Raw genomic sequence first — 13,771 nt, forward strand, 5'->3', positions numbered from 1 at the left:
CACTGTACTCCGGCCTGGGCAACAGAGTGAGACTCCATCTCAGAAAAGAAAAGAAAAAAAAAGTGAGCAAAAGACATGAGGAGACACTTCTCAAAACAAGACATATAAGTAGCCAACAAACATATGATAAAATGTTCAACATCACTAATCATCAGAGAAATGCAATTCAAAACCACAATGATATACTGTCTTATACCAGCCAGAATGGTTATTATTAAAACGTCAAAAAACAATAGATGCTGGTGAGGCTTTGGAGCAAAGGAACACTTTTACGCTGGTGATGGGAATGTAAATTAGTTCAGCCACTGTGGAAAGCAGTTTGGAGACTTCTCAAAGAACTTAGGACTACCATTCAACCCAGCAATCCCATCATTGGGTATATATCCAAAGCAAGTATGTGACCAGGAATATTATCAGTAAATGGTAACATTTTAAAATTTCTAAAAAATCTAACTGATCACCAAAGCCCTGTAAAAGAATATCTAAAATAATATCATTTTAATCACTTTAATCTCATTTTAAGCCTTCTAATAACTTATGACTCCAGTTTTGTCCTCTAAATTCAACTATGTTATTCATTAATTTCACAAACATTGGCTGAGATTATACTCTGTACCAAGCAGTGTTCTAGGGGCTGGATATACAGCAGTGAACAAACCAAACTCGTGCGCTCATGGAAGTGACATTCTAGTAAGATACACACATCACTTCCCCTACTGTCCTACAAACGCATTTCCCCTTCCAACTTTCCTGGTTGGGGCACCTGTATCTCCAGCCTCCTGGCTTCCCAAATACAAAACTAACGAGCTATTATAATTTTTAATTTTCCTTCACATCCCTCCTGGGATCTCTGATTGGCATTTCCAGCCCCTTGCATCCTCTACCTGCCTTTCCTACTACAGACAACACTGTCACCATTTATCTACCCCTAAGCCCCAGTGACGAGCCAGAAGACTCTAGTTCTTACTCCCTCCATTACACACTGTGTCTTTGAACAAATCCTGTTAATCCTAACCCAGAGTCCTTCCCCTGTCTCTCCTGGCCTCTCCATTCCCACCACCACAATCTTGGCCACTTTTCTTCTCACTTAACACCACAGCCTCTCTCTAGAAGATGAAACCCATAAAATAGGAAGAGCAATCTACTCACCTTTGAATCCTGAGCACCCAGCACTGTTCCTGACACACAACAGGAGCTCAATAAATTTGGGAAGTCGAGACTCCTGTGCAGGGTATTCAAGTCCCCTCTCAACCGGCCCCACTTTCCATTTTCTTGCCTGGTCTTCAGTCACTCTCCACCACCAACACCCTCCTGACTACACAGATGGCACATTCCTGCCCCCACGTCTCCTCTCACACTGCTCCCTCTCCCTGAAACGTCATCACCTCTCCCCTACCTGTATGCCTTGGGCAGTCCAAATCAACAGTCTAGACCTGGCTTAAAAGGGAAGAATTACTTGCTTTTTTACTTGTGTTTGCACAGAAGTTTGGACACATTATATTAGATCAATAGGCTTTGTTCTCCTGCTGTTGTGCCCCACTGAACCACGTGCTCTGGGGCAGGGTTTGTGTCTTTGCTTTGTTTGTTTTTAATTCTCAGTGTCTGACATGTGGTATATCTTAAGTACCTCTTGAAAGCCTTCAACAAATATTTATCAAGTACCCAGTCCCCACCAGACACTATTCTAGGTGACAGGGATGTATCAGTGAACAAAAACAAAAATCCCTGCCTTTTGGAATTTTTATATATATATATATTTCTATAAATTCCTCTTGGCATTTATATTCCAGTGAGAAGAGAGAGAGAACTTAAAACATAAGTAAAGTATGTAGGTATGTTAGAATGGGCTAAGATCTACAGGGAAAAAAATTAAAAGGTTAAGAGGGATTTGGGGAGGAGTGACAGGAAGGTTTGCAATTTTTAAAACATCGATCAGGTTAAGTTTCACCGAGACAGTAACATTTAAGCAAAGAATTAAATGAGAAAGGACATTATCCAGGAAGATATCTGGGGAAGAGAATACAAGAAGAACCAGCCAATGCAATGGCCCTGAGGCAGAAATTCACCTACTGTGTTCAAAAGTTAGGGAGACTGTGATGGTGCCGGCATTCTAACATCAATCCTGCTGTAGCTGTACGATGAAAAGAAAGGAGAGAACTGAGGATGAGGAGGAAAATTTCTAGAATTTCATAGTTATCTAGGAATGAGGAGAAGGGTCTAGGCTGCAGCTTGGTCATTATCAATGAAAAGAAAGGAATAAGGACATGTTTCCAAGGTCCATTCCACCAGAAAACCGTGCTGACTCAACCTTCAGCGTAGATCCTTTGCTGCCCCTTACCCAAGCCCCCAGTCATCTGGCCTGGATTATTCCAGTGACCTCCTTGCTGCCTGCCCTAATTCTATCCTTGCCCTCTACACTCTATTCTCAACAGAGGAATCCTGTTAAAACTCAAGTCACACCACAGCACTTCTGCTATCAAAACTTGCAATGACTCTTCTCTGCCCCCACAGTAAAACATGAAGTCCTTATGATTTTACTAGAGGGCCCCAGAGGGTGACCCCTTCCTTTCCTCTCTAATTCCATCTCATATTCTCCCCATAGCTAACTGTCTTCTAGCTCTGTGAGGAACTCTTCAGAGCACAGACCCGCTGTGAGGCCTTCTACTGAGGCCAGTCTCCTTGAGTGCCTACGGATGCCCCAAGACCACACCTTCCCCACTTCTGCTCCCCATCCGCACACACCTGTAAGTCCCAGCTCCTCGGGAGGCTGAGACAGGGGAATCACTTGAACCCAGGAGGTGGAGGTTCGACTGCTCCACACCATAAGGGCCCAATTAGACTGTACGTCACCAAAGAACAAGCGCCATCCCTTATGCTTCTCAGGCCCCGATGTACTGACAGGGATCATCATAGCAAAACATGCAAGAGTACAATGTTTTGATTTTTTTAATGTGTTTCCAACACATTAAAATTATGGGGCACTCACAAAGCTCTACATTTCTGCCTTCTCTTGATGTATCAGCAGATCATGAGACAATGGAGCCTCATTCCTGAACAGCAGAAGCGGGAAGCTGAGTAGTAGCTGTGCCCTTTTTCTCCACTCTATGCCCAAGTTCACTGGTTTACTCTCTGTTGGGTCCCTCTCTGTCTTGTCGGCATTTGAGTTTGCTATCCTTATATTAGGTATTGATTACCTTGAATTTTTAAATTATCAGATTCTTTTGGGAAGTGAGTATGTACTGAAGATAATATCAGTTTTTCCTCATTTATGATACCAACTGACAATGGTAGTGTTTTAGACTTTCTATATTATAAATAAATATAATCAATTACAGACAAACACATAACATGTACATACATATATATGTATTTTAGAAACTGTCCCCTTAATCTCCCTCATAGATTAAAATTTCTATACTATGGTTTACATACCTTGAAATATAGGGGTTATGATTTCTGGCATGACGAAGTTTAAGGTCAGATATCAGTACAGAAGTTATAAAGAGAAGAAGATACAGCAAAAAATTAGCATTACTGAGTTGGATGAGGTATTTAACAAACCATTTTAGGAAAATATGTTTCTAAAATTCTTATGAAATTAGAAAAATAACATTGTTTACTGATTTTTAAAAATAAAACTTCGGCCGGGCGCAGTGTATCACGTCTATAATCCCAGCACTTTGGGAGGCCAAGGAGGGTGCATCACCTGAGGTCAGGAGTTCAAGACCAGCCCGGGCAACATAGCGAAACCCTGTCTCTACCAAAAACACAAAAATTAGCCAGGCATAGTGGCACACACCTGTAGTCTCAGCTACTCGGGAGGCTGAGGCAGGAGAATCACTTGAACCCGGGAGGTGGAGGTTGCAGTGAGTCGAGATTGCACCACTGCACTCCAGCCTGGGCGACAGAGCAAGACTTGGTCTCAAAAATAAATAAATAAATAAATAAATAAATAAAATAAAATAAAACTTCAAGTATTCCATATTGAAATATGGATAAAGGTCATCACAATGCCTTTCTTCTCCAGATTACCATCATATACATTCTAAAGAAAAATTTCCATCTTTGTATCTGTTATTACATTTCAGCATTCAAACTAAGACCAAAGGAGGTAAATCACACCACAGAAAAATGAACACGACAGTTTCCAGCAGAGCCTATCAAGAGTTGAAGAGTTAAGCAGCTATTGCTACCAGAGTTTAGAGGAGTCATCTCCTTTGACCTGTGACCTTTGTCTAAAGGTTTTAATTAAGAGAAAAGCAAAATCTGGACACAGAAGTCAAAAGATATTTAAAAAGTCACACTGGTTTTATCTGTGCATCAGTCATTACTTCAAGTCCAAACAGGCAGGCCTTTCTTAGGAAATAGCTTTCCTGATTAGCAATCAGATTCTGGAGGCTTCCATGGCCACCTCCAGCCCTGCAGTCTGAAAAGCAAATACAATTCAGTCCAAAGCTCTCCTTTGAAAGCAAACAAACTAAGCATAAAGGTACACCTTCAAACACAATTCAGCAAGATTGAATTCATTGTCCTTCAAATTACATTTAGGAAATATCTTTTTCCTTTCTATTTTTCAACTCCATGTTTTAATTAATAAGCTTTCCTGAGAACATTTGCTATCTATATGCTTTACCGCTCTTCCCACAAAAACTGCTTACTTCCTCTGAACTCCCAGAGGACAAGAAAAACTGACAAATGAACATTAGAACAAAAATTGCAATATTTTAAAAAAAACATTTAGAAAGGTTTTATAAAATACATTAAAACTAAAGCAAAATGATACATAATCATACTGCTCAGCTATCCCCTGATTTTTTTTTAAAGGAAAGAAAAATAAATGAACACAGTTAGAAAATTCAAATAATACAGAAAAAGAAGAAAAAGAAAAGTTTTCCAGTTTATTAACAGTTGTACTGCACATCTTTTTTAGGGAAAAAATGCATATACCAGCATATATACCTTTTTAAAAAAATCAGACAAAAGGAAATGGTAATCACATGATTCCACAAGATATTTTTTTCATTTTTTATATATATGTATACGTGTGTGTGTGTATATATATATATATCTTATAAATCTTTCCAAAGGAGCACATATACAGAACTACTTCATTCTTTACAAACATGCTACAATATATCATGTAAAGATCTTGGCATAGTTTTAAGTGAACATATTTATGAAATTGCTGGTGATTTTAAGTTCTGAAATACATCACCAAATTGCTTTTGAATTGTGTCTATTTCAGAAGATAACTTAATCTCAAACAGAAGTCCCTTTCTTGCATGTGTTGAAGTATCACAACTGACCTGCTGTGCCTCAAACCGCATCTCAGAACTGCTAGACAATCAACCCCTAGCAGACCAAGTCAAGCTCTTCTAGACAACACAGACTTCGTTAATCAAACCAGAAATGTCTATACAAAGCTGGAGGTTGGCAATCACAGCTTTGGAAAGGGTTCTGTATAGCTTAACCTTTCCGTTTGTTAGTTTCTGTACTTTGTGTCTAAGAGGCAGACACAGCGACAGGAAAAGGCAGAAAGGGATTAACATCTACTAGGTATTTAACTAAGACTACTACCAGGTGAGAATACTAGGAAAGAAAGAGATTGACCAGAGTCTTAAACCATCATAGAGGTAAACACGTTGGTCCCTCTCTCCCCACTGAAAAATTCTAGTTAGCTTCCAAACAAGGAATACAGAATAAGGGGGAGGGGAAGCCAGGAATGTCCAAGGCTTATCTTCTTCCTTCCTTCTCTAAGCAGCTGCTTAGGAGTATCTGATTCCCCCAGCCACCAAAATACCTCTCAGTAATTCACAGCAAGTTCATGGAGTAGATGGCTGGGCCACATACCTAGCTATAAAACCTAGGACGCACTTTCCTTTTTTCTGTTTTTTTAGATACAGGGTTGCTCTGTTACCCAGGTTGGAATACAGTGGCTCCATCACTGCTCACTATAACCTTGACCTCCTGGGCTCAAGTGGTCCTCCCACCTCAGCCTCTTGAGTAGCTAGGTTTATAGGCGTGTGCCACCATGCCTGGCTAATTTTTTTTTTAAGTTAATTTATTTTTTGTAGAGATAGGTTCTACTATGCTGTCCAGGCTGGTCTGGAACTCCTGCCTCAGCCCCTCAAAGGGCTGGGATTACAGGTGTGAGCCATGGTGTCCAGCCAGGACAAACTTTTTAGGGCCGGGCACGGTGGCTCATGCCTGTAATCCCAGCACTTTGGGAGGTCAAGGCAGAAGGATCACAAGGTCAGGAGATTGAGACCATCCTGGCTAACACGGTGAAATCCCATCTCTACTAAAAATACAAAAAAAATTAGCCAGGCATGGTGGGTGCCTGTAGTCCAACCCCTCCCCCACCCCCCCAAAAAAAGAAAGAGAGTGAGAGTGAGAGTGAGAGCGAGAGCAAGAAAGAAGAAAGAAGAAAGAAAAGAAAAGAAAGAAAGAAAGAAAGAAAGAAAGAAAGAAAGAAAGAAAGAAAGAAAGAAGAAAGAAAGAAAGAAAGAGAAAGAGAGGGAAAAAAGAAAGAAAGAAAGAGAAAGAAGAAAGAAAGAAAGAAAGAAGGAAAGAAAGAAAGAAAGAAAGAAAGAGAAAGAGAGGGAAAAAAGAAAGAAAGAAAGAAAGAGAAAGAAAGAAAGAAAGAAAGAAAGAGAAAGAAACTAGAAAGAAAGAAAGAAAAGAAAGAAAGAAAGAAAGAAAGAAAGAAAGAAAGAAAGAAAGAAAGAAAGAAAGAAAAAGAAAATATATAAAGAGAGATACAGATAGAGAGAGTTTGCTCTGGGTAAACCACTTCATAGGCAGTGCTTTGATTTATACAAGTGTATCATGGAGTTTCAGAACATCTGGATCCAAATTTAAATTAGTGGGTTTAAGACTTGAACAAAAATCATCTGATCTCTCCAATCCTGAGCTTCTCTAAAACTGGGTAACACTGTCTCTCTGAAAGAACTGTTGTGAAGATCAAATGAAGTCTGCCCCTGACTTGACCCACTCCCATAAGATAATGAGAAAGTGCTTAGTACTTGGCAAACTGCACATGCAACCTCTCCCCAGAAGGGCTTGTATTATGGCTGTTACCCTCAATAATACTTCATTCCATTCCCTCCAGCAAACTACCACTGCTGCCTTCCTTACAGGATACTGATAACAAGTTCACTTGGAATTTAACTGATTTGCACTGAAGTAACATAAATTCAACATTCCTTATCACTCATATGTTAATGACTGCTCAAGACCAGTGGTCATTTTCAATCCTATTTTAGAATAACCAAGGATCTAAAGTCCTGGTTGGAACTCCAGACTTCTTATTTCTAAGAGAATTCATTCCTCAAGTCACTAATTACTGTCTTACTTTCCATAGGCCCTGTGACATTTTAACCAGACACCAGAAAAAAAGCTACAGCAGTAACAAACGCTCTATATCCTTGAGCCCTCAAAAAAAAAAAAAAAAATCACCCTTATAAACCCAAGCACAGCATGGTTTTTATGATTCTAAAACCTGTCCTCAAAGGGCCTCAGACGCATAATGATTACATTCAAAACTATGTTCTTTCATCCTTAAAGACAGTACACTAGCAAACTGCACAGAAAGACTTTTTAATGCAAGCCAGACCAATGTTGATATTTCTCTTTTATAAATTATTACATGCTTTTTCATAGACACTATCCAAACCAGTAGACTATTTTTGTTTATGAATGAAGCCAAGGATCAATGATCAATGCTTATTTGAGTAGATAATAATCAATTTGGAAATTTCAGAAAATTTGAATAGTTATTGTGTCGTGCGTATAGATCTTATTTGGACAATATAATCAAATTAAATATTTTATGCATTCACAGATCAGTATGCAACTGAGAAAGTACTGTTGGTTCTTGTATCAGTAATTACATTAAAATAAATGACTATGTCACTCACACATAGTATCTTTGAAAGCTTTTAAAGGAAACTTCACAGATTATTCAACATAGAAAAAGACAAGTAAAATATCAAAAGATATATTATTTCAAACTCTGTTAATGTATTTATCATAAACATCCTCATTATAGACGTATACAAAATTATGGCTGTACTAAAAGAAGCAAGTTCCAGGCACTCTTTTCTTTTCGAGACGGGATCTGGGTCTTGCTATGTTGCCCATGCTGGTCTCAAGCTCCTGAGCTCAAGCAATTCTCTTGCCTCAGTCTCCTGAAAAGCTGGGACTACAGATATGTGCCACCACACCCAGTCCCCTGACACTCTCTTCATTCTGGTGTTGACTCAGTGAATGTGACTAGGTTGATCTGATTTTGCTTCATCTGCAAGCAAATGATCATAAATAGGCCAGAGTCTTCACGAATGTAATTATACAACTCAAATTTCAGTGGTTCAATCATTTTGAATCCCAACTTCAGTTGGCAAAAAGGCTCTATTCAAAGTAAACAATGGTTAAGAGGTTGCCCTAATCCAGCCATTCGTTGATTCAGCTCCCAAAAGAAAACAAGAAGAAGACGACCATATCCTTCCAGAACATTATACTATACTCCTCACGGAGTCATTCTGTGAACAGGTCACAAAGATGTTTAAAGGGGCAACAGAAAGAAAGAAAAGATTTAAAGTGACTGGGTTAAAAGTTTCATAACACCTATAACTCTAGGTCCAGGGACCTAGAGTTATAAATGAAAGCTTACTTATGGCTTTGACTTTAAATGAACAATAAAAAAGATAATTCCATGTTGCTCTATGGATATGTTTTTAGGAGGTGATATTTGTTTGGGTGAGGGAGAAAGGACAAGATGAAGGAAGGTGAACAAGAAGGCACAATCCATGTTGCTTCCGGGTTCTTCCTCACCAACATTCCCGTGCGCGGGAAAATGCAGCCCGCCCCAGGAAGATGCAGATCAACCGAGCATGTGCCAGATAACATCAATCCGAAGAGATCGAAACTTACCCGGCCACGCCTATGGAGACGCCCTTATCACGCCCTTATCCCGCCCACTGCCCTCCCCCTTCCAGTACCAATGCATAAAATTCTGCCACTGGCAGGAGCCAGCGTGACTTCTTCGGCCCCCGCATTCGTGGACCAGAGAACATCACCCAGGAGCGCCAGCGCGACTTCCCTGGCCCCCCACACCTGAGGACCAGAGAACCTCGCCCGAGAGTGTGTGCATATTTGCAATAAAAGACTGCCACTTTCTTACGTACTTTGACCTCATGTTTAATTACTTAGCTCTCCTAAATTAAGTTACATTAAATTAAATTAAAACAGTTGGGGCCAAAACCCGACCCAGGAGGAGACCCTTGGGTCTAACGAACCTCCTCCCCAGCGAACCGGCTCCCAACCCAACCAGCCACCAACACCGAACAAGTGTTCCAGCTTTCCACTGGTGCCGCTCTGAGAATTTCTTCTTTGGTGAGTACTCCCCTTTGTTAACCATCTCCGTCCGTTTCCGTGTCCTTGGCCTAGAGTCGTACATAAGTCCAAGGACGTAGCTACCCCGTGGCGCAGTGAGGTCTTCAACCCAGAGACGTCCGTCTTGAAGTTCCTCAATTCTCCGTTAGTGGCTCCAGGAGCCCCCGGTCTCCAGCAGCAGCAAAGGACGCTTTACCACTGTGTGAGGTTGGTTTCCATTTCTGGTGGTTAAACAATGGGAACCTCACAATCGAAAATCCCTACGAACACCCCCTTAGGGTGTCTCCTCCAAAACTTGGAAGCCTTACATTTAGCTCAAGATTTAAAACGAAAGTGGCTAATTTTTACTCTCCACTGTGGCGTGGCCACAATATAAATCAGACAACCAGTCTCAACAGCCGCCTGAAGGCACCTTAGACCGTAACATTTTAATTAGATCTCTCTAATTTCTGCCAGAGGCTCAGAAAGTGGTCAGAAATTATCTATGTTCAAGGCTTTTAGGACTTGCGCTCTCGCCCAGACCTGTGCGCCTGGTGTTAAATGGCCCAGGTCTTGTTAGCCTAAACCCCTAAACCCGGCCCTTGGCCCCCACCTCAGCAACTGAGGAGGACTCCACCTCCATTTCAGATGGGGCCGATGGCAGGCGACCTCCCTTCTGACTTTCCAAACCCCCCCATGGACTTCCTACCACCCCTCCCGACGCTCCTCCTTCAGCCACTCCTCTCACCCCTCCCTATGGAGCTCCCATCGCCCCGCCCGACACTCCTCCCTCAGCCACTCCTTTTACCTCTCCCATTTCCGTCCACACTTGCTCCAAGACCACGGTAGCGGCCCGCATTAGTCAGCCCTCTACCAGTCAGCCTGCCCCAACCCCCTCTACCAGTCAGCCTGCCTTAACCTACCCTACTGGTCAGTCTGTTCCAACCTCTCCTGATAGTTTGTTGGCTGCCCCCCCTCCGAGAAGTTGCCGGAGCCGAAGGCGTGGTTGGAGTCCACGTCCCCTTTTCCCTGGCTGACCTTTCCAAAATTGAAGAACGACTTGGCGACTTCTCAGCCAACCCCACCTAATATTCCAAAGAGTTTCGATACCTAGGCCAGAGCATATAACCTTACCTGGCATGACTTACATGTCATTCTTACTTCCACTCTTAACCCAGAGGAAAGAGAGTGCATCCTCACAGCCGCCAGGCAACATGCAGATCAATGGCATTTAACCGATGCCACCGTCCTGTTAGGAGAGATGGCTGTCCCATCCATAGAACCACATTGAGATTACCAACCGCAGCAACCTGGCCGCCATAGGAAGGACATTATGATTCAATGTCTCTTAGCCGGTATGCAGGCAGCCTCTAACAAAGTGGTCAATTTTGATAAATTAAAGGAAATTATCCAACACCCAGATGAGAACCCGGCTTCCTTCCTAAATCACCTTACAGAGGCACTAGCCCAATTTACTCGGCTAGACCCCACCTCCCCAGCCGGAGCAGCTGTCCTAGCCTCCTATTTTATCTCCCAGTCAGCCTCAGATATTTGAAAAAAGCTAAAAAAGGTTGAAGATGGGCCTCAAACCCCCATACAGGACTTAGTAAAATTGGCCTTTAAAGTTTTTAACTCCAGAGAAGAATCAGTTGAGGCTGCAGAGCTAGACAAGGAGAAAAGAAGGGCTGTGCTTCAGGCGCAAGCTCTAGTGGCTGCCCTCCAACCAGCGTTGCCCACTCTGCCGGCAGGGAAGACACAGAGCAAGTCTCCCAAGGGCTCCTGCTATAAATGCGGAGACCCAGGACCAGTGTCCCCAGGCCAAGCCGGCCACTCCGTCTCGTCCATGCCTTAAGTGTGGCACAACTGGGCATTAGGCAAAACAGTGTCCAAATCCTCGCCTGCCTACCACGACGTGCCCAACCTGCCGACAGGAAGGACATTGGAAGTCTGATTGCCCTGCCAGCAGGGCAAGCATTGCGCCTCAATGTGGTGCCTCTCCTCAAAGGCCGGAAGTCTCCTTCCAGCTCCTATACCTGGATGATGACTGACGGTGCCCACACTCGGAGACCCCGGTCACCCTCACCGAGCCTAGGGTAACTCTACAGATAGCGGGTAAGCCAATTTCTTTTCTCATCAATACAGAGGCTACCTATTCTGTTTTGTCAACCTATGCAGGTCCTAGCCAGCCATCCACTATCTCAGTAGTTAGGGTAGACGGTAAACCGTCTAACCCTCGCCAGACCCCAATGTTAAATTACTGCCTGGACTATGCATGCTTTGCCCACTCTTTCCTCATCATGCCCTCTTGTCCCACCCCCCTCTTGGGATAAGACATCTTAACCTAACTCAAAACATCTATTCCCCTTCCCTTTCTCCAGGTGACCAGGTTCTACTCAAGGATCAACACCCTTCTCAAATTTTCCCACTTCCTCACCATTCTTCATCTTAACTTAACTGACTTTTCCCTCATAAACCCCATAGACACCCTCCTTCCCGACCCATCCCCCAACCAGTAGGTTTCCCAACTTTTTACTCTCATAGAAGACCTAGCTTGGCAAGGTGCCCTTTGTGATTTCCTAATTCCCATACTAATCCTCTGCCTTATGTTATGTCTTGCTCCCATTTTAATAAAATTTCTCTGAGCCAAGGTCCAAGAGATCACCCGAGTCACCTTCAACCAAATGCTCCTGCATCCCTACACCCAACTGCCAACCTCAGACCCTAACTACGCCCCCTAACAGCAGGAAGCAGACAGACAACGGCGCCCCAAGTTCTTATAATCAATAAGAGGTTGGATTGTTTGGGTGAGGGAGAAAGGACAAGATGGAGGAAGGTGAACAAGAAGGCACAATCCATGTTGCTTCCGGGTTCTTCCTCACCAACATTCCCGTGCGTGGGAAAATGCAGCCCGCCCCAGGAAGATGCAGATCAACCGAGCATGTGCCAGATAACGTCAATCCAAAGAGATCGAAAGTTACCCGGCCACGCCTATGGAGACGTCCCTATCACGCCCTTATCCCGCCCACTGCCCTCCCCCTTCCAGTACCAATGCATAAAATTCTGCCACTGGCAGGATCCAGCGTGACTTCTTCAGCCCCCGCATTCGTGGACCAGAGAACATCATCCAAGAGCGCCGGCGCGACTTCCCTGGCCCCCCACACCTGAGGACCAGAGAACCTCGCCCGAGAGTGTGTGCATATTTGCAATAAAAGACTGCCACTTTCTTACGTACTTTGGCCTCATATTTAATTACTTAGCTCTCCTAAATTAAGTTACATTAAATTAAATTAAAACAATATTATCAGTCAAAGGACTTCCCAGGAAAGTAAAAGGGCCAGGTAAAACACATGTCAGTCGCCATTAAGCTGGTCCACCCAGGTTGAAATGAGAAGATTATGAAGAAAGCAGGAAGCAGATAAGCCATCCTGAGAACTGAGCCCTCCAGGAACCAGGACGCATGGCTTGACCTACTAATAGCACTGCAGAAAACAGGTTCCAAATCTACTAGTGTGACTGTAATCTCCAATTAAAGCCCAGCAGCAATAGTCAGCTCAGCTATGTGCCAGATAAGGGAAATGTCTCTGCATTTCACCAAGACTTACATTTAGATTTTTCACATTAAAAATAAGTCATGTCCCAAACAAAATTATGATTTTATTAGAAAACAAGAGAAAATGATCAACTAGATTCCAAATGTCACAATAAAACACTGACTTTTAAAAAATTTCCTTTTCAATGTTTATGCATTCATAACACAGTTATAACTAAATATATATAAATTTGCAATCTTCACATTCCTAATATAATTATTTTAATGTCTTCACAGTTAGCTATTAAGAATCATTCTAATACAAAGATAAAAACAGAATAGGTAAATATAAAAATACAGCTAGCATTTTATACTATGACAAATGTCCAATTTTCATAAAACATACAGAACTACACTATGTTACCAAAACATGCAAGACATTTTAATTCATAGGTTTTCTATTTAGTAAAATAGTTTTGTGATATGAGACCAATTCATGTCACCATTAATGAAAATACTTGAAATAATATGCCAGCCTTGTAAATCCTTCATTCAGTAGTTATTGGCAATGATTAAGACAGAGGTAATGAAAAACTTAATCTGTTTTTTTCAAATGCAGAACAGGCATAAAAATGATTACCACCTTTATGAAAAACTAAGCACTGCTTAAAGTCATATATATAGTAATCTGGAAAATGCACCTTGATTGATTCCACATTGTCATCTACCATATCAGATTTCCATAATTACCCTAAAGAGAAAACACCAAATACTAGTACTCTAACAGAGTGACTCATAAAGAACAGAGAGGAAAAGTAGCAAAGATACAACAGTGTTTTTTAATGGAGACATTGCATCTTAAGTCCAATT

General features: G+C 42.1%; 1 protein-coding gene and 1 long non-coding RNA gene across 49 annotated transcripts in view; one reads left to right on the forward strand and one right to left on the reverse strand.

The window, feature by feature from the left end:
• Nucleotides 1-13,771, reverse strand: part of APBB2 (amyloid beta precursor protein binding family B member 2) — a 409,320-nt gene that overhangs the window by 317,223 nt on the left and 78,326 nt on the right. The window contains exon 1 of one of the 47 annotated variants that reach the window (XM_065544915.1): nucleotides 1,150-1,502. The exons of the other annotated variants lie outside the window; for them this stretch is intronic. The gene's annotated coding sequence lies outside the window, so the exon portion shown is untranslated. Of the gene's footprint in view, nucleotides 1-1,149; nucleotides 1,503-13,771 lie in introns of those variants that run through there. 47 annotated transcript variants of the gene reach the window in all.
• On the forward strand, nucleotides 9,293-12,160 carry LOC123573687 (uncharacterized). Of its 2 annotated transcripts, none has more exons than XR_012434798.1 (3): nucleotides 9,293-9,393; nucleotides 11,378-11,484; nucleotides 12,021-12,160. It is a non-coding gene; the product is annotated as an uncharacterized lncRNA (long non-coding RNA). The 2 variants fall into 2 exon arrangements; XR_012434797.1 differs by lacking the exon at nucleotides 12,021-12,160 and adding an exon at nucleotides 11,751-11,891.

This window comes from Macaca fascicularis, chromosome 5 (genome assembly GCF_037993035.2).
Source record: "Macaca fascicularis isolate 582-1 chromosome 5, T2T-MFA8v1.1".
NCBI classification, from domain to species: Eukaryota; Metazoa; Chordata; class Mammalia; order Primates; family Cercopithecidae; genus Macaca; species Macaca fascicularis.